This window comes from Bombina bombina, chromosome 1 (genome assembly GCF_027579735.1).
Source record: "Bombina bombina isolate aBomBom1 chromosome 1, aBomBom1.pri, whole genome shotgun sequence".
NCBI lineage: Eukaryota > Metazoa > Chordata > Amphibia > Anura > Bombinatoridae > Bombina > Bombina bombina.
In genome coordinates, this window is record NC_069499.1 from 799,374,993 (window position 1) to 799,396,959 (window position 21,967).

The 21,967-nt window shown below is 39.0% G+C and overlaps 1 long non-coding RNA gene across 1 annotated transcript in view; it reads right to left on the reverse strand.

The window, feature by feature from the left end:
• Positions 1-225: 225 nt before the first annotated feature.
• Positions 226-21,967, reverse strand: part of LOC128639896 (uncharacterized) — a 37,032-nt gene continuing 15,290 nt past the window's right edge. The window contains exon 2 of the long non-coding RNA XR_008399272.1: positions 226-3,788. This is a non-coding gene — a long non-coding RNA (uncharacterized LOC128639896). The remainder of the gene's footprint in view (positions 3,789-21,967) is intronic.

The following is a 21,967-nucleotide window of genomic DNA, read 5'->3' on the forward strand; positions in this document are numbered from 1 at the left end:
CAGATTTCAAGCCATTGATCAAGTGATAGATCAGCTCAACTTTTCAAAAAAGAAGAGTTTTGTATTTTTACGCTCAATCCGGGCAATCCGGATGGTATAAATAAAAAGTCAAATTTCAAATTATTTAATGGTTGAATATTACTATTACATTCCCTTTTTTCCAGCATATTCATTCACAGATATGTATCTAGTAGCTCACATACACATCACACTGCACACCTTACATTTGTTTTTAATTTTATTTATTTTATTTATTTGCAGATTTACATACAATCCTTCCATAGTCTGTAATTCTTTCCTCCATCACTTCAACATTATCTCATGCCTCAGCTCCCTCTGACACGTCTCTCTGCTTCTTAACCTCATCCTTTTCCTTCTCTTTGTCTCATTAATCAGCTCCCTGTGACACATCTCTCTGCTTCTTAACCTCGTCCTTTTCTTTCTCTTTGTCTAATTAATCAGCTCCCTCTGACACGTCTCTCTGCTTCTTAACCTCATCCTTTTCCTTCTCTTTGTCTCATTAATCAGCTCCCTCAGACACATCTCTCTGCTTCTTAGCCTCATCCTTTTCCTTCTCTTTGTCTCATTAATCAGCTCCCTCTGACACGTCTCTCTGCTTCTTAACCTCATCCTTCTCTTTCTCTTTGTCTCATTAATCAGCTCCCTCTGACACATCTCTCTGCTTCTTAGCCTCATCCTTTTCCTTCTCTTTGTCTCATTAATCAGCTCCCTGTGACACATCTCTCTGCTTCTTAACCTCATCCTTTTCTTTCTCTTTGTCTCAGTAATCAGCTCTTTCATGTGTCACTCCTCTGCTTCTTAACCTCATCCTTTTCCTTCTCTTTGTCTCATTAATCAGCTCCCTCTGACACGTCTCTCTGCTTCTTAACCTCATCCTTTTCTTTCTCTTTGTCTCATTATTTAGCTCTTTCATGTGTCACTCCTCTGCTTCTTAGCCTCATCCTTTTCCTTCTCTTTGTCTCATTAATCAGCTCCCTCTGGCACGTCTCTCTGCTTCTTAACCTCATCCTTTTCTTTCTCTTTGTCTCATTATTTAGCTCTTTCATGTGTCACTCCTCTGCTTCTTAACCTCATCCTTTTCTTTCTCTTTGTCTCCCTATTTAGCTCTTTCATGTGTCACTCCTCAGCTTCTTAACCACATCCTTTTCCTTCTCTTTGTCTCATTAATCAGCTCCCTGTGACACGTCTCTCTGCTTCTTAACCTCATCCTTTTCTTTCTCTTTGTCTCAGTAATCAGCTCTTCATGTGTCACTCCTCAGCTTCTTAACCTCATCCTTTTCCTTCTCTTTGTCTCATTATTTAGCTCTTTCATGTGTCACTCCTCTGCTTCTTAGCCTCATCCTTTTCCTTCTCTTTGTCTCATTAATCAGCTCCCTCTGGCACGTCTCTCTGCTTCTTAACCTCATCCTTTTCTTTCTCTTTGTCTCATTATTTAGCTCTTTCATGTGTCACTCCTCTGCTTCTTAACCTCATCCTTTTCTTTCTCTTTGTCTCCCTATTTAGCTCTTTCATGTGTCACTCCTCAGCTTCTTAACCACATCCTTTTCCTTCTCTTTGTCTCATTAATCAGCTCCCTGTGACACGTCTCTCTGCTTCTTAACCTCATCCTTTTCTTTCTCTTTGTCTCAGTAATCAGCTCTTCATGTGTCACTCCTCAGCTTCTTAATCTCATCATTTTCCTTCTCTTTGTCTCATTAATCAGCTCCCTCTGACACATCTCTCTGCTTCTTAACCTCATCCTTTTCCTTCTCTTTGTCTCATTAATCAGCTATTTTATGTGTCACTACTCAGCTTCTGAACCTCATCCTTTTCCTTCTCTTTGTCTCATTAATCAGCTCCCTGTGACACGTCTCTCTGCTTCTTAACCTCATCCTTTTCCTTCTCTTTGTCTCATTAATCAGCTCCCTGTGACACGTCTCTCTGCTTCTTAACCTCATCCTTTTCCTTCTCTTTGTCTCATTAATCAGCTCCCTCTGGCACGTCTCTCTGCTTCTTAACCTTATCCTTTTCCTTCTCTTTGTCTCATTATTTAGCTCTTTCATGTGTCACTCCTCTGCTTCTTAGCCTCATCCTTTGCCTTCTCTTTGTCTCATTAATCAGCTCCCTGTGACACGTCTCTCTGCTTCTTAACCTCATCCTTTTCTTTCTCTTTGTCTCATTATTTAGCTCTTTCATGTGTCACTCCTCTGCTTCTTAGCCTCATCCTTTTCCTTCTCTTTGTCTCATTAATCAGCTCCCTCTGACACGTCTCTCTGCTTCTTAACTTCATCCTTTTCTTTCTCTTTGTCTCAGTAATCAGCTCTTCATGTGTCACTCCTCAGCTTCTTAATCTCATCATTTTCCTTCTCTTTGTCTCATTAATCAGCTCCCTCTGACACGTCTCTCTGCTTCTTAACCTCATCCTTTTCTTTCTCTTTGTCTCAGTAATCAGCTCTTCATGTGTCACTCCTCAGCTTCTTAACCTCATCCTTTTCCTTCTCTTTGTCTCATTAATCAGCTCCCTCTGACACATCTCTCTGCTTCTTAACCTCATCCTTCTCTTTCTCTTTGTCTTAGTAATCAGCTCCCTCTGACACATCTCTCTGCTTCTTAACCTCATCCTTTGCCTTCTCTTTGTCTCATTATTCAGCTCGTTCATGTGTCACTCCTCAGCTTCTGAACCTCATCCTTTTCCTTCTCTTTGTCTCATTAATCAGCTCCCTCTGACACATCTCTCTGCTTCTTAACCTCATCCTTCTCTCTTTGTCTCATTAATCAGCTCTTTCATGTGTCACTCCTCAGCTTCTGAACCTCATCCTTTGCCTTCTCTTTGTCTCATTAATCAGCTCCCTCTGACACATCTATCTGCTTCTTAACCTCATCCTTTGCCTTCTTTTTGTCTCATTAATCAGCTCTTTCATGTGTCACTCCTCAGCTTCTGAACCTCATCCTTTTCCTTCTCTTTGTCTCATTAATCAGCTCTTTCATGTGTCACTCCTCGGCTTCTGAACCTCATCCTTTGCCTTCTCTTTGTCTCATTAATCAGCTCCCTCTGACACATCTCTCTGCTTCTTAACCTCATCCTTTGCCTTCTTTTTGTCTCATTGCTCAGCTCTTTCATGTGTCACTCCTCGGCTTCTGAACCTCATCCTTTGCCTTCTCTTTGTCTCATTAATCAGCTCCCTCTGACACATCTCTCTGCTTCTTAGCCTCATCCTTTGCCTTCTCTTTGTCTCATTAATCAGCTCTCTCTGACACATCTCTCTGCTTCTTAACCTCATCCTTTGCCTTCTTTTTGTCTCATTGCTCAGCTCTTTCATGTGTCACTCCTCAGCTTCTGAACCACATCCTTTGCCTTCTCTTTGTCTCATTAATCAGCTCCCTCTGACACATCTCTCTGCTTCTTAAACTCATCCTTTGCCTTCTTTTTGTCTCATTGCTCAGCTCTTTCATGTGTCACTCCTCAGCTTCTGAACGTCATCCTTTTACTTTTTTTTGTCTCATTAATCAGCTCTTTCATGTGTCACTCCTCAGCTTCTGAACCTCATCCATTTCCTTCTCTTTGTCTCATTAATCAGCTCTTTCATGTGTCACTCCTCAGCTTCTGAACCTCATCCTTTGCCTTCTTTTTGTCTCATTAATCAGCTCTTTCATGTGTCACTCCTCATCTTCTGAACCTCATCTTTTGCCTTCTCTTTGTCTCATCAATCAGCTCTATCGGTGTCATCCCTCTGCTCATCTCTGTCTTATCCATCAGATCTTTTTTTTTTATCCATCTCATTGGTCTCCTATTAGTAAATTAATCACATTATTAGATGACACAAATATCACACTTGTTCTGTGCACTATAATAAAGTCTGGTTTATTACCAAATCCCAGAATGTTAGCTATGCAGCAGACTATCCAATGTATGTGTGTATTTAGTGCCCCTCACATCATATGATAAAATATTTATGTAATGTGCCCCTGCTCTAGTCAGTGCACAGAAGTTACTGTGTATATGACATTACGTAAAGGGACATAAAACAGGTTGAGATCGGTACATATCCTAGAAGGGCTAATTCATTAACCCCTTAATGACCAGCCCCGTACCCTGTACAGACAGCGGTGGTGCGGCCCGTCACTGTAGGGGTCGGGAGGAGGGAGGCGAACGGCCCGTCACTGTAGGGGGCGAGAGGAGGGAGGGAGCGGGTAGGACCACTACGCGACACTACAGGAATTAAAATAAATAAAAAAAATAAGTGCGTCATTGAGGGGAAGGAAGGAGGAGAGGCAATGAGGGGGATCCTATGTGGGATCAGTTGACAGAAAGGGATCTGGGAGGGGGTAAGGTATTGAGGTGGGGCAGCTACACTACAGAAAAAAATGGGTATTTAAATTTTTATTTTTTTAATTTGCCTAATTTGCAGCAAAAATCCAAAAGATAGGAAAAAAGTTGAAGGCTGCACAAGCGAATTTGAAGATAAAAAGTATAAACTTTAATTAGTACATTTAAAATTCACAAGCTCATTCTCAATTGAGTTACCCTAGCACACAGGGAGTAAGACTGCTACCAGTACCTAAGATGCCGGCAAATAGGTAGTGGGGGAGGATTAGAAAGCTGTTTGGAGGGGGGATCAGGGAGGTTGTGAGGCAAGGGGGGATACTACACTGCAGAAAGTATATTTAAAAAAAAAAACATAATTTATGTAAGAACTTACCTGATAAATTAATTTCTTTCATATTGGCAAGAGTCCATGAGCTAGTGACGTATGGGATATACAATCCTACCAGGAGGGGCAAAGTTTCCCAAACCTCAAAATGCCTATAAATACACCCCTCACCACACCCATAATTCAGTATAAAGAATAGCCAAATAGTGGGGTGATAAAGAAAGGAGTAAAAAGCATCAACAAAGGAATCTGGAAATAATTGTGCTTTATACAAAAAAAATCATAACCACCATAAAAAAGGGTGGGTCTCATGGACTCTTGCCAATATGAAAGAAATATATTTATCAGGTAAGTTCTTACATAAATTATGTTTTCTTTCATGTAATTGGCAAGAGTCCATGAGCTAGTGACGTATGGGATATCAAATACCCAAGATGTGGAGCTCCACGCAAGAGTCACTAGAGAGGGAGGGATAAAAATAAACAACAGCCATATGCTGAAAAATTAATCCACAACCCAAAATATAAGTTATTCTAATAAAGAAAAGAAAAACTTAAAACATCAGCAGAAGAATCAAACTGAAACAGCTGCCTGAAGAACTTTTCTACCAAAAAAAAATGGTAGAATTAAGTAAATGTATGTAAAGAAGACCAAGTTGCCGCTTGCAAATTTGATCAACTGAAGCTTCATTCTTAAAAGCCCACAAAGTGGAGACTGATCTAGTAGAATGAACTGTAATTCTCTGAGACGGGACCTAACCCGACTCCAATAAGCTTGAAACCAAGGAAATGGCAGAAGTCTTTCTGACCTTCCCTAGGACCAGAAAATATAACAAATAGACTAGAAGTCTTCCTGAAATCTTTAGTAGCTTCAATATAATATTTCAAAGCTCTCACCACATCCAAAGAATGTAAGAATCTTTCCAAAGAATTCTTAGGATTAGGACACGAGGAAGGGACAACAATTTCTCTACTAATGTTTTTAAAATTCACAACCTTAGGAAAAAAATTTAAATGAAGTCCGCAAAACCGCCTTATCCTGATGAAAAATCAGAAAAGGAGATTCATAAGAAAGAGCAGATAGCTCAGAAACTCTTCTAGCAGAAGAGATGGCCAAAAGGAACAATACTTTCCAAGAAAGTAGTTAAATGTCCAAAGAATGCATAGGCTCAACATGGAGGAGCCTGCAAAGCCCTCCAAACCTAATTTAGACTCCAAGGAGGAGAGATTGATTTAATGACAGGCTTAAATATGTACTAAAGCCTGTACAAAACAGTGAATATCAGGAAGTTAGCAATCTTTCTGTGAAATAAAACAGAAAGAGCAGAGATTTGTCCCTTCAAGGAACTTGCAGACAAAACCTTATCCAAACCATCCTGAAGAAACTGTAAAATTCTTGCACTCTAAAAGAATGCCAAGAGAATTTATGAGAACACCATGAAATGTAAGTCTTCCAAACTCGATAATAAATCTTTCAAGAAACAGATTTAAGAGCTTGTAACATAGTATTAATCACTGAGTCAGAGAAACCTCTATGACTTAGCACTAAGCGATCAATTCCCATACCTTCAAATTTAATGATTTGAAAATCTGATGGAAAAACGGAACTTGAGACAGTAGGTCTGGCATTAACGGAAGTAGCCAAGGTTGGCGGCTGGAAATCCGAACAAGACCCGCATACCAAAATCTGTGAGGCCATGCTGGAGCCACCAGCAACACAGACGATTGTTCCATAATGATTCTGGAGATCACTCTTGGAAGAAGAACTAGAGGCGGGAAAATATAAGCAGGTTGATAACACCAAGGAAGTGTCAGCGCCCCCACTGCTTACGTCTGAAAATCCCTGGACCGGCCATCAGATCTATCTGTAGAAGACCCCATATCTGAACAATCTGAGAAAACACATCTGGATGGAGGAACCACTCCCCAGGATGTAAAGTCTGACGTCTGAGATAATCCGCCTCCCAATGTCTATACCTGGGAAATGCACTGCAGAAATTAGACAGGAGCTGGATTCCGCCGAAGCAAGTATCTGAAATACTTCTTCATAGCTTGTGGACTGTGAGTCCCACCCTGCTGATTGACAAATGCCACTGTATGTAATACTGTCTGTTTGAAAATAAATGATCAGTTCTCTCTTCAACAAAGGCCAAAACTGAAGAGCTCTGAGAATTGCTTAGAGATCTAAAATATTGATTGGTAATCTCGCCTCTTGAGATTTCCAAACCCCTTGTGCTGTCAGAGATCCCCAAACAGCTCCCAAACTGAAAAACTTGCATCTGTAGATATCGCAGTCCAGGTTAGCCGAACAAAGAAGCCCCTTGAACTAAACGCTGGTGATTTACCACCATGTTAGAGAGTGTCAAAACATTGGGATTTAAGGATATTAATTGTGATATCTTAGTATAATCCCTGCAAAATGGATTCAGCAAACACAGCTGGAGAGGTCTCATCTGAGAATGAGTAAAGGGAATTGCATCCAATACTGCAGTCATGAGACCTAAATTTTCCATGCACATAACTACTGAAGGGAATGACTGAGACTGAGGGTGCCGACAGGCTGCAACCACTTTCAAATGTCTCTTGTCTGTTAGAGACAGAGTGATGGACACTGAATCTATCTGGAAACCTAAAAAAGGTGACCCTTGTCTGAGGAATCAATAAACTTTTTTTGGAAAATTGATCCTCCAACCATGTTTCCGAAGAAACAACACTAGTTGATTAGTGTGAGATTCTGCAGAACGAAAGGACTGAGCTAGTACCAAGATATCGTCCAAATAAGGAAACACTGCAATCCCCTGCTCTCTGATTTTCATAAAGCAGGGCACCAAGAACCTTTAACAAAGATTATTTGAGCGGTTGCTAGTCCAAAATGGAAAAGCAACAAATTGGTAATGCTTGTCTAGAAAAGAGAATCTCAGGAACTGATAATGATCTGAATGAATCGGAATATGAAGGTATACATCCTGCAATCCATTATGGACCTAAAATGTCCTTGCTGAATAAAAGGCAGAACGGTCCTTAAAGTCACCATTTGAAAATTGGTACTCTTACATAACGATTCAAAATTTTCAGATCCAGAATTGGTCTGAATGAAATGTACTTCTTTGAGACAATGAATAGTTTTGAATAAAACCCCAGACCTTGTCCCTGAAAAGGAACTGGCATGACTACCCCTGAAACTTCAGGTCTGAAACACACTTCAGGAAAGCCTGAGCTTTACCTGGATTTGCTGGGATGGGTTAGAGGAAAAAAAATCTTGTCACAGGAGAATTTACTCAGAATCTTATTCGAAACCCCTGAGAGACAATACTCTGAAACCATTGATTTGGACCGAATTTATCCAAAACATTCTTGAAAAAAACCTTAATCTGCCCCCTACCAGCTGAGCTGGAATGAGAGTTGCACCTTCATGCAGACTTAGGGGCTGGCATTTTGGTTTCTTAAATGGGTTGGATTTATTCCATTTAATGAAGGTTTCCAATTGGAAACAGATTCCATAGGGAAGTATTAGGTTTTTGTTCCTTATTTGAAAAAAAGAATGAAAACGATTTAGAAGCTTAATATTTACCCTTAGGTCTCTTATTACCTTGGAAAGAAAGAGACAGCAATCTAGACTTAAAAAGTCATATCAGCATTCCAAGATTTAAGCCTCAAAACTCTTGTAGCTAAAAATAGCTAAAGACATAGATCTAACATCAATCTTGATGATATCAAAAAAATGGCATCAGAACTGATTAGTATGTTGCAGAAAGCGAACAATACTAGATAAATCAGAATCCAATTCTTGTTGCGCTAAATCTCCAACAAAAAAGTTGATGCAGCTGCAACATCAGCCAAAGAAAATGTAGGCCTGAGATGACCTGAATCTAAATAAGCTTTCCTTAGATAAGATTCAAGTTTCCTATCTAAAAGATCTTAAGTACTATCTTCCATAGGAATAGAGGTACGTTCAGCAAGAGTAGAAATAGCCACATCAAGTTGAGAATCTTTTCCCAAAACAATATAGAAATTGCTGGTAAAAGGATACAATTTTTAAACCTTAAAGAAGGAATAAAATAAGTATCCGGCTAATTCCATTCCTTAGAAATCATAAGAGAAATAGCATCAGGAACGGAAAAAAACCTCTGGAGTAACCACAGGCGGTTTAAAAACAGAATTTACTAGTTCAAATAACAAGAGGACTAGTTTCCATGATATCCAAAATAATCAACACTTCTTTAACAAAGAACGAAAATACTTCATTTTAAATGAATAAGAAGATTTGTTAGTGTCAATATCTGAGGAAAGATCTTCTGAATCAGATAGATCCTCATCAGAAGAGGATAATTAATTATGTTGTCGGTCATTTGAAATTTCATCAACCTTATGAGAAATTTTAAAAGACCTTTATATTAATTAGAAGGCAGAATAGCAGACAAAGCCTTCTGAATAGAATCAGTAACACATTCTTTAAATTTCATAGGTATAACATGTACATTAAAAGTTGAAGAAACAACAACAGTAAATGTACTATTAACTGATGGACACAATATCTGCATGTAAAAAGTTTATCATGATAACTAATACAATGACATTCGGAAATATAATGCACTTAGCTTTAGTAGAACTGACATCAGGCAGCAAAGTTCCAACAGACACTTCTGAGGCAGGATCAGATTGAGACAAAATGTAAAATAAAAAACAACATATAAAGCAAAATTTGTCAATTTCCTTATATGACAGTTTCAGGAATGGGAAAAAATGCAAATAGCATAGCCCTCTGACATAGAAAAAGGCAAGAGCCAAAAGCAATGGGGCAAATAAATAATGAAAAGATTTAGCGCCAAGTATGACGCACAACGTAACTGAATTTTTTTTTGGCGTCAACCATGTCCGGAAATGACACACTTGCGTCACTAATGACGCAACCCTTTGTGAACCTATATGTCAATTATGATGCCGGAAATGATGAACTTGCGTCAACGGACGTGCCTTTCGCGCCAAAAAATTCTCGCGCCAAGAATGACGCAATAAAGTGTAGCATTTGGCGCACCCGCAAGCCTAAGTCAGCCCGCAATATGAAACAAGTAGTTAAATGAAAAAAGACTAAACCCCAGGTAAGAAAAATATTAACTTTCCCCAAATATGAAACTGACAGTCTGCAAAAGGAAATACATGAACCTGACTCATGGCAAATATAAGTGCAATACATATATTTAGAACTTTATATAAATGCATAAAGGGCAAAACTATAGCTGAGGTGTCTTAAGTAATAAAAACATACTTACCAAAAGACACCCATACACATATAGCAGATAGCCAAACCAGTACTGAAACAGTTATCAGTAGAGGTAATGGTATATGAGAGTATATCGTCAATCTAAAAAGGGAGGTAGGAGATGAATCTCTATGACTGATAACAGAGAACCTATGAAAAAGACCCCCGTTAAGAAAATCATTGCATTCAATACGTGATACTCTCCATGTCCCTCTGACATTCGCTGTACTCTGAGAGGAATCGGGCTTCAAAATGCTGAGAAGCGCATGTCAACGTAAAAATCTTAGTACAAACTTACTTCACCACCTCCATAGGAGGCAAAGTTTGTAAAACTGAATTGTGGGTGTGGTGAGGGGTGTATTTATAGGCATTTTGAGGTTTGGGAAACTTTGCCCCTCCTGGTAGGATTGTATATCCCATACGTCACTAGCTCATGGACTCTTGCCAATTACATGGAAGAAAAGCCTTTTATTTTAGTACTGGTAGACTTCCTGCCAGTACTTTAGATGGGGGTGACAATAGTGGGGTGGGGTATGGAAGAGATCTGTTTGGGAGGGGTCAGGGAGGGATCAGGGGGTGGGATGTGTCATGTGGGAGGCTGATCTCTACAATAAAGCTAACATTAACCCTACAATAAACCTAATAAACCCCTTCACTGCTGGAAATAATACAAGTGTGGTGCAAAGTGGCATGTAGCGGCCTTCTAATTACCAAAAAGCAATGCCAAAGCCATATATATCTGCTATTTCTGAACAAAGGGGATCCCTGAGAAGCATTTACAACCATTTATGCCATGATTGCACAATCTGTTTGTAAATAATTTCAGTGAAAAACCTAAAATTTTGAAAAAATTAACTGTTTTTTTTATTTGATCACATTTGGCTGTGAAATGGTGGCATGAAATATACCAAAATGGGCCTAGATCAATACTTTCGGTTGTCTACTAAAAAAAATATAGTTTTGATAGGTAAATATATAAAAAGGCTCTATTTCTGTTTAAATGTAGTGATGGCAAAAATGCTAAAGATGACCTGGTCTTTTGGGGAAGTTTTTGTCTGAAATACCCAGTCCTTAAGGGGTTAAAAATAGATTGCATTAAAACAAATTGTTAAAAAATTGCTGGCAAGTTAAAATACATTTTCAAAAATAAGCAAAATGAATTACATAGCTAAACTGCCAGGAGAAGCCAACTCCACATGCTCCAGCAGATAATCCCTATAATCCCTACCAAAACAACAATAAATATAGATACAGCCATAGAAGGAAATGTGTGGGGGGAGTTAGAGCTTTACAATTCAGAAACTAAAAAGAAAGGGTTAATTATTTAATTAAAGTACATATTATTATATTTTGTCTCTATCCCAACTTGTTTTATGTCCTTTTAATATAAAGTGCCAAGCACAGCAGCCTGTTACTGAGACTATTAATGAATTACTGCAATTATTTCACTAAATTAACTGACAATATGTTCCCTGGTCATGTCTGTGCAGGTATGGGTGTGACAGAGCAGTTGCAGGGTCAGGTGTCTGATGTGGGTATGGGGCCGACAGAGAAGTTTCAGGGTTATGAGTCTGATGTGCATATAATGTTACAGAGCCTTACCCTGAGATGTTCCCCTGATAATCCATAGGGTGGTTGACCCAGCCAGCAGCCACCACCAGCACATCTCAGCCATCAGATGAAATCCATGTTAGCCCATTTGAATTGTGTTGGCAGCTCTTTATATACCTTTGGTTATTATTACATCACAATAGCAAGGTGCAGCATTTTATTAGCATATAACTGTCTGTGACTGAATGTGGCTGCTAATAACCGGTTGTGACTGGATTAAGTTTCTGTAGCAAGTTATGTTAACCCCTTAATGACCAGGCACTTCAGAAAAAACTTCCCCAAAAGACCAGAGCAATTTTGGCATTTTTTGCCATCATTACATTTAAACATAAATAGAGCCTTTTTTATATTTAACTATAAAAACTATAGATTTTTTTTTAGTAGACAACCCAAAGTATTGATCTAGGCCCATCTTGGTATATTTCATGCCACCATTTCACCGCTAAATGCGATCAAATTAAAAAAACGTTCACTTTTTCACAATTTTAGGTTTCTCACTGAAATTATTTACAAACAGCTTTTGCAATCATGGCACAAATGGTTGTAAATTATTCTCTGTGGTCCCCTTTGTTCAGAAATAGCAGACATATATGGCTTCGGCATTTGTTATTAGAAGGCCACTAAATGCTGCTGCACACAACACTTGTATTATGACCAGCAGTGAAGGGGTTAATTAGGTAGCTTGCCGGGTCAATTTTAGCTTTAGTGTAGAGATCAGCCTCCCACCTGACACATCCCTCCCCCTGATCTCTCCTTGACCCCTCTCAAACAGCTCTCTTCAATCCCCCATCCCACAATTGTCACTCCATCTTAAGTACTGGCAGAAAGTCGGCCAGTACTAAAATAAAAGACTGCTTTTTATATATATATATATATATATATATATATATATATATATATATATATATATATATATATATATTTTATTTATTTTTTTATATTTTTTGCAGTGTAGGATCCCCTTTTTGCCCCCAACCTCCCTGATCCCCCCAAGCAGCTCTCTATCTCTCCCCCCACTACCCATTTGCCGCCATCTTAGGTACTGGCAGCTGTCTGCAAGTACCCAGTTTATCTCAATTTATGCATATTTAAAAAAAATATATATATTTTTTCTGTAGTGTAGCTGCCCCCTTTCATAACCCTACCCCCCTTCCCCGTCCCAGATCCCTTTCCCACAATGGATCCCACATAGGAACCCCCTATTGGCCATTCCTCCATCCTCCCTCCTTCGTACTCAGTTCCCGGCTTTTTTTCCCCCCTATCTGTGTAGCGTGGGGTAGCGTTCCCGCCCGTCTCCCTCCCCCTCCAGCGATGGGCTGCCCACCCGCCTCCCTCCTTATGCTCCCACCCACCAACGATCGACACCACTGCTGTCCGATGCAGAGAGGGCCACAGAGTGGCCCTCTCTACATCGGTAACTCTGCAAATCTATTTCTGCAGTGCAACACTCGTGGGGCATGCAGAAATAGAACAATCTCGCTATTTTGAGCGAGATCGCGGCAGAGAGAAGCCCAGGACTGCAGCGACGCACAAGGTACATTGCTGATCCTTAAGAGCATAACGATCAGCGTCGTACAGGGTACGTAAGAGGTTAAACTACTAAATACCTTTTATACTAAAAAAATTAATCTTTCTAAAACACATTCGGCTAGATTACGAGTTTTACGATATGATGAAAAGCAACGTTATCAGGTTATAGCGCTGCTTTTTCACTACCGCTCCTATTACGAGTCTTGCAGGTTTAGGGGAACCGCACACTCTTTTGGCCATAATGCAAATCAACTTACGCAAATTTCGTAAAGTCTTTTTTAAATGGTACTTCCATAGCGCCGGTATTACAAGCTTGTCCTGGGAGGCCAAAAAGGTTTGGGCTGCAAAAGAGCTAAATGCCCTTTAAAGGGCAATGCCCACCCAAATGCCCTTTTCAGGGCAATGGGGAGCTTAGGTTTTTTAGTTAGGGTTTTATTTGGGGGGTTGGTTGTGTGGGTGGTGGGTTTTACTGTTGGGGTGGTTGTTTGTATTTTTTTTACAGGTAAAAGAGCTGATTTCTTTGGGGCAACGCCCCGCAAAAGGCCCTTTTAAGGGCTATTGGTAGTTTATTTTAGGCTAGGGTTTTTTATTTTGGGTGGGCTTTTTTTATTTTGATAGTGCTATTAGATTAGGTGTAATTAGTTTAAATATCTTGTTTTTGTTTTTTATTTTGTGTAATTTAGTGTGTTTTTTTTGTAAGTTAGGTAATTGTATTGAATTTAGTTAATTGTATTTAATTTAGGTAATTTATTTAATTGTAGGGTAAGGTTAGGTGTTAGTGTAAGACAGGTTAGGTTTTATTTTACAGGTAAATTTGTATTTATTTTAGCTAGGTAGTTATTAAATAGTTAATAACTATTTAGTAACTATTCTAACAAGTTAAAATAAATACAAACTTGCCTGTAAAATAAAAATAAACCCTAAGCTATCTACAATGTAACTATTAGTTATATTGTAGCTAGCTTAGGGTTTATTTTATAGGTATTTAGTTTTAAATAGGAATTATTTAGTTATTAATATTAGGTTTTATTTAGATTTATTTTAATTATATTTAAGTTAGGGGGTGTTAGGGTTAGGGTTATACTTAGGGGTTGATAAATTTAGTATAGTGGCAGCAACGTTGGGGGCGGCAGATTAGGGGTTAATGTAGGTAGGTGGCGGCGATGTTAGGGATGGACAATTAGGGGTTAATAAGTGTAAGATTAGGGGTGTTTAGACTCTGGGTTCATGTTAGTATGTTAGGTGTAAACATAAATTTAGTTTCCCCATAGGAATCAATGGGGCTGCGTTACGGAGCTTTACGCTGCTTTATTGCAGGTGTTAGATTTTTTTTCAGCCGGCTCTCCCCATTGATGTCTATGGGGAAATCGTGCATGAGCACGTACATCCAGCTCACCGCTGACTTAAGCAGCGCTGGTATTGGAGTGCGGTATGGAGCACAAGTTTGCTCCACGCTCACTTCTTGTCTTTTAATGCCGGGTTTATAAAAACCTGTAATACCAGCGCTGTAGGTAAGTGAGCGGTGACAATAACTTGCAAGTTAGTACCGCACCCCTCATAACGCAAAATATTCATATATTCACAGATACAAATACATATTCAAATATGTATTTATATGTGTATATATGTATTCATATATGTATTTATATGTGTATATATGTATTCATATATGTATTTATATGTGTATATATGTATTCATATATGTATTTATATGTGTATATATGTATTCATGTATGTATTTATATGTGTATATATGTATTCAAATATGTATTTATATGTGTATATATGTATTCATGTATGTATTTATATGTGTATATATGTATTCAAATATGTATTTATATGTGTATATATGAATTCATATGTATTTATATGTGTATATATGTATTCATATATGTATTTATATGTGTATATATGTATTCATATATGTATTTATATGTGTATATATGTATTCATATATGTATTCATATGTGTATATATATTCATATATGTATTTAAATGTGTATATATGTATTCATATATGTATTTATATGTGTATATATGTACACATATATAGACATAATATAAGTGCATTGGAGCAAAGGGGATTGCGTCCGATGCTGCAGTCATGAGACCTAAAACTTCCATGCACATAGCCACTGAAGGAAATGACTGAGACTGAAGGAGCCGACATGCTGCGACCAATTTTAAACGTCTCTTGTCTGTTAGAGACAGAGTCATGGACACTGAATCTATCTGGAAGCCTAAAAAGGTGACCCTTGTCTGAGGAATCAAGAAACTTTTTGGTAAATTGATCCTCCAACCATGTTTCCGAAGAAACAACACTAGTTGATTCGTGTGAGATTCTGCAGTATGTAAAGACTGAGCTAGTACCAAGATATCGTCCAAATAAGGAAACACCGCAATACCCTGTTCTCTGATTACAGATAGTAGGGCACCCAGAACCTTTGAAAAGATTCTTGGAGCTGTTGCTAGGCCAAATGGAAGAGCATAAAAATTGGTAATGCTTGTCTAGAAAAGAGAATCTCAGAAACTGATAGTGTTCTGGATGAATCGGAATAGGAAGGTATGCATCCTGCAAGTCTATTGTGGACATATAATGTCCTTGCTGAACAAAAGGCAGAATAGTCCTTATAGTCACCATCTTGAAAGTTGGTACTCTTACAAAACGATTCAAAATTTTCAGATCCAGAACTGGTCTGAACAAATTTTCTTTCTTTGGTACAATGAATAGGTTTGAATAAAACCCCAAACCTTGTTCCTGAGGAGGAACTGGCATGATTACCCCTGAAGACTCCAGATCTGAAACACACTTCAGAAAAGCCTGAGCTTTTACTGGATTTACAGGAATGTGTGAGAGAAAAAATCTTCTCACAGGAGGTCTTACTTTGAATCCTATTCGATACCCTTGAGAGACAATGCTCTGAATCCAATGATTTTGGACAGATTTTATCCAAAAATCCTTGAAAAACCTTAATCTGTCCCCTACCAGCTGAGCTGGAATGAGGGCCGCACCTTCATGCGGACTTAGGGGCAGACTTTGGTTTCCTAAATGGCTTGGATTTATTCCAATTTGAGGAAGGCTTCCAACTGGAAGCAGATTCCTTGGGAGGAGGATTGAGTTTTTGTTCCTTAATTCTGACGAAAGGAACGAAAACGGTTAGAAGCCTTAGATTTACCCTTAGGTTTTTTTATCCTGAGGCAAAAAAACTCCTTTTCCTCCAGTGATAGTTGAAATAATAGAATCCAACTGAGAACCAAATAAATTATTACCTTGGAAAGAAAGAGATAGTAATCTAGATTTAGATGTCATATCAGCATTCCAAGATTTAAGCCACAAAGCTCTTCTAGCTAATACAGCTAAAGACATGGATCTAACATCAATTTTGATAATATCAAAAATGGCATCACAAATAAAATGATTAGCATGTTGCAGTAAGCGAACAATGCTAGATATGTCAGAATCCAATTCATGTTGCGCTAAATTTTCCAACCAGAAAGTTGATGCAGCCGCAACATCACCCAAAGAAATAGCAGGTCTGAGAAGATGACCTGAATATAAATAGGCCTTCCTTAGATAAGATTCAAGCTTCCTATCTAAAGGATCCTTAAAGGAAGTGCTATCTTCCATAGGAATAGTGGTACGTTTTGCAAGAGTAGAAATAGCCCCATCAACTTTGGGGATCTTTTCCCAAAACTCTATAGATTTTGCTGGTAAAGTATACAATCTCTTAAACCTTGAAGAAGGAATAACCTGGCTTATTCCATTCCCTAGAAATCATATCAGAAATAGCCTCAGGAATGGGAAAAACACCTGGGGAAACGACAGGAGGTTTAAAAACAGCATTTAAATGTTTATTAGACTGAACGTCAATAGGACTGGTTACCTCAATATCCAAAGTAATTAACACTTCTTTTAATAAAGAACGCATATACTCTATTTTAAATAAATAAGTAGATTTGTTAGTGTCAATATCTGAGGAAGGATCTTCTGTTTCAGATAGATCCTCATCAGAAGAGGATGAATTATTATGTTGTTGGTCATTTGAAATTTCATCAGCTAAATGAGAAGTTTTAAAAGACCTTTTACGTTTATTAGAAGGTGGAAATGCAGACAAAGCCTTCATAATAGAATCAGAAACAAATTCTTTAAAATTTACAGGTATATCATGCACATTAGAAGTTGAAGGAACTGCAACTGGCAATGTACTATTACTGATAGAAACACTATCTGCATGTAAAAGTTTATCATGACAACTATTACAAATGACATTCGGTGGAATAATTTCTACAATTTTACAACAAATGCACTTAGCTTTGGTAGAACCGATGTCAGGCAGCAATGTTCCAGCAGAAACTTCAGAGACAGGATCAGATTGGGACATCTTGCTCAATGTAAGAGAAAAAACAACATATAAAGCAAAATTATCTATTTCCTTAAATGACAGTTTCAGGAATGGGAAAAAATGCAAAAGCATAGGCCTCTTGATAGAGAAGAAAGCAGGAGGCAAACATCAATGGGGTATTGAAATAATGAAAAAAATTTGGCGCCAAGTATGACGCACAACGTAACGTAAACTTTTTTGGCACCAAAAATGACCGGAAATGACACACTTGCGTCACTAATGACGCCGCCGTGTGAAAGGTCTCAGCATCACGTATGACGCCGGAAATGACGAAATTGCGTCATAAACGTATTTTTTCGCACCAAAAAAAGTTGGCGCCAAAAATGACGCAATAAAGTCTAGCATTTGACGCACCCGCGGGCCTAACACCCGCAATTGCAAAAAGTAGTCAAATTGAAAAAAAGACTAAACCCCAGGTAAGAAATAAATTTCTTAAAGTGTTTACATTCCCAAATATGAAACTGACAGTCTGCAGAAGGAAATACATGAACCTGACTCATGGCAAATATAAGTACAATACATATATTTAGAACTTTATATAATTGCATAAAGTGCCAAACCATAGCTGAGAGTGTCTTAAGTAATAAAAACATACTTACCAAAAGACACCCATCCACATATAGCAGATAGCCAAACCAGTACTAAAACAGTTATTAGTAGAGGTAATGGTAAATTGAGAGTATATCGTCGATCTGAAAAGGGAGGTAGGAGATGAATCTCTACGACCGATAACAGAGAACCTATGAAATAGACTCCCGTTATCATCGTATTCAAAAAAGTGATACTCCCTTCACGTCCCTCTGACATTCGCTGTACTCTGAGAGGAATCGGGCTTCAACAATGCTGAGAAGCCCATATCAACGTAGAAATCTTAGCACAAACTTACTTCACCACCTCCATAGGAGGCAAAGTTTGTAAAACTGAATTGTGGGTGTGGTGAGGGGTGTATTTATAGGCATTTTGAGGTTTGGGAAACTTTGCCCCTCCTGGTAGGATTGTATATCCCATATGTCACTAGCTCATGGACTCTTGCCAATTACATGAAAGAAAGTGGAATTAAATAATAAAAATACATTGCAAAGTCTTTTCACACATAATTGTGAGTGAAATTCTTATATCAAAGCCCCTTTATTGCAATGTTCTTATCCAGTAATACAAATTTCACACGTGATAGATTTCTAAATGGTGCTGAGTGAAACTTTGTCTAGGGCAATTAAACCACTCTCTATTTATAATATGTTGAGTAAAAAAGATGTGGAAAAAGCATCCTCCACTGTGCCATTATGAGTTACAAATTCTGTACATCCCACACAGAAAACCTGAACTACCAGATTTTGCACAGGAGCAGAGGAATCTGGGAAAGGCTATGCAAACCTACAGTTTCCCAGGCACTCTGCAAAAGTGGCCCCTTGTCACTAAAAGGGTTTAGAGGCACACAAGGAAATCGGTCCCTTCTTGTCAAAACACACCCAAGCTCCCTAAGAAATTGGCCTCTGCTCACCATCAGGTACCCTGGCACCGCAGGAATGTGGATTCTGTTTTCCTATAGGTATCAGGCACCCTGGGAAAATTGGTCCCTGCTTACCAATAGGCACCAGGCAACCCAGGAAAGAAGTCCCTGCTTACTAATAGGCACCCCAGGAAAGAGCTCCCTGCTCATCAATAGACTCCGAGGCACCCAAAAAAAGTGGTACCTGTTTGCCAATAAGTGTACAGGCACCAAAGCACCATGGGAAACTCCTCAAAGTACCTAGAAAAAAAAGCACAAACATAAACAAACATAAAACCTGCTCTATAGCTGTAAATTGTTTTTAAACGTTTTATTAAAATCATTGAAGATTTCTATTCCGTTGAATTCCATTCCTTTTGTGGCAGGTTTTGTGTGAGACGTACTGCACCATCGTTTGTGCCTTTTTCAAGGTACTTCAAGGAATGGGACGAATACACCTATCTGCCTATGCCGGTAGCACAATAACTAATCCACTAATACCCCCTGGCATTCCAGGAAAGTGGCCCCTGTTAGCCAATAGGTTTCCTGCTCATTGATAAGTGGACAAGCACCCAAGCACCATGGGAAAGTGGCCCCTTCTCACCATTAGGCAACCAGGTACCCAGGGAAATTAGCCCCTCCTAACCAATAGGTGGTCAGACACCATTGGAAAGTGGCCTCTGCTCACCCAATAGGAGCACAGGCACCCAGACAAAGTGGCCCCTGCTAACTAATAGGCTCACAGGTTTCAGGAGAGTGGCCCTTGCTCACCAAAACACACCCAAGCACCCTGGGAAAGTGGCTTTCCAAAAGGCTCCCAGGTCAGGAAAGTGGATCATGCTCCTCAAAAGGCACACAGGCACCCTAAGAAAGTGGTCCTTGCTTGCAAATAGGCTCCCAGGAACCCCAGGAAATTGGCCCCTGCTCACCAAAAAACATCAAAGCACCTTGGGAAAGTGGCCCCTGCTAACAAATTGGTGCCCAGGAATCCCAGGAATTTGGCCCCTGCTCAACAAAAGATACCCAGGCAACCCAGGAAAGGGGCTTCTGCTAGCCAATAGTTGTCCAGACACACGAGGAATGTAGCCTCTGCTTGCCTAGTAGGTGCACAGGCACCCTGAGAAAGATAAGTGGCATTTGCTCGCTTATAGTCACACAGCTCACACAAGAAAGTGTCCCTGCTAGCCAATAGACTTCCAGGCACCCTGGAAAAGTGGCCACTGCTTTCCAATAGGCTTCCAGGCACCCCTGCTGTTAAAACACACCCAGGCACTCTGGAAAAGTAGCACCTGCTTGCCAATAGCTGCCTATGTCCCCTCATCGCCAAGTGGTGCACAGGCCCCATGGGAATGTGCCCCCTTCTAGCCACTTTCCTAGAATGCTTAGGCACTCATTGGATAACAGGGATCACTTTCCTTGATGGTTCCTAAGTGGCTATTGGAGAGATGGGCCCACTTTCCTGGGAAACCTGGGCACCTATTTACAAGCTGGGCCCATATTCCCAGAGTGCTTGGGTGCCTATTGGTGAGCAGGGGCCACTTACCCAGAGTGTCTGAACACATATTGGCGAGCATGTGCCACTTTCTTTAATGGTTCCTAGGTTGCCATAGACAAGCAGTGGCCACTTTCCTGGGGTGCCTGGGTGCCTATTGATGAGCAGGGGCCACATTCCTGGGGTGACTGGTAACCTATTGGCAAGCAGTGGCCACTTTCCTGTGGTGCCTGGACACCTATTAGTGGCCACTTACCCAAGGGTGCCTGGGTACATATTGCTGTTCAGGGGCCATTCTCCTTGAGGGTTCCTAGATTGCTATTATTTTAAAGTTTAAACTAAAAAAAAACCAGCACTCTGAATAAACATGGGGCACAGAGCTCTGGACCTCCCACATCCAACAGCAAATTGTACAAAATAATTCCATTACTTTTAATATGTACCTTTATTTATAACATCAGGGTCATAGGTTTGTTAAAAATGCTTCAAATCTACCATAGATAGATAATTATGCATACATACAGATTTTTTTCCTTTTGAACTTTCACAAGCATTCAAAATTCACATCCTGTTTTATAATACTGCCATCATGTGGATAATCTTATTATTGCAGTTAAAACATTATACTGTACATAAAAAAATAACTGCCATCATGTGCACATTTTGATTATTACAGACAGAGAGAAAGAGAGAGAGAAAAAAAGAGAGAAAGAAAGAAAGAAAGAGAGAGAGAGAGAGAGAGAGAGAGAGAGAGAGAGAGAGAGAGAGAGAGAGAGAGAGAGAGAGAGAGAGAGAGATGTATTTAAGAATAAATAGAACATATTGTTCAATGTGAAGAACATTGTAATGTGAAATATTCATATTTCATGTCGGGTTAGCACGACTTGATGGGTGTTAGGTTTATTTCTTGTTGCATAGGGATTATCTCCTGGAGCATGCCTAGAAGCTGTGAACTCAGTTGAAATACAATGCCTAAAAAACAATTCCAAAAAAAACAAAGTGTGCTTCCAAAAAAATTGAATTGTTTTTTTTGTTTTTGTTTTTTTTTAAATATGTTTTTATTGAATTTTTTAACATAACAAAAAAAGAAATGAAACATATTCATATAAGACACAAAAAAAAAAAGGAACACAGATACCTTGGTTGTTACCGTTAACATAATAACTAAAACATGATTTATCAACAAGGATCATCCCAGATTTAAATAATATCCCTAATAATAATAAAAAAAAAAAAAAAAAAAACATAACAACCATATATTACAATACCCTACAAACAATATTCCAATATTACTAAGGTAAGAAAATCTGCAAGAAAGACTTTACACTGTGTTTGATTACATGACTATAACTAACATAATCATCCGCTCCATATCGTAATCATACTTCTAAATTTTGACATGGTTCATTCTTACATAAACACCAGAGGGAAAAAAAAAAAAGAAAAGAAAAGGAGGGAATTCCCCCCCCTGTCTCCCAGAAAACCAGGCCCAGCTCGTAAACATGATTCAAAAGCAATATCCTTACAGATC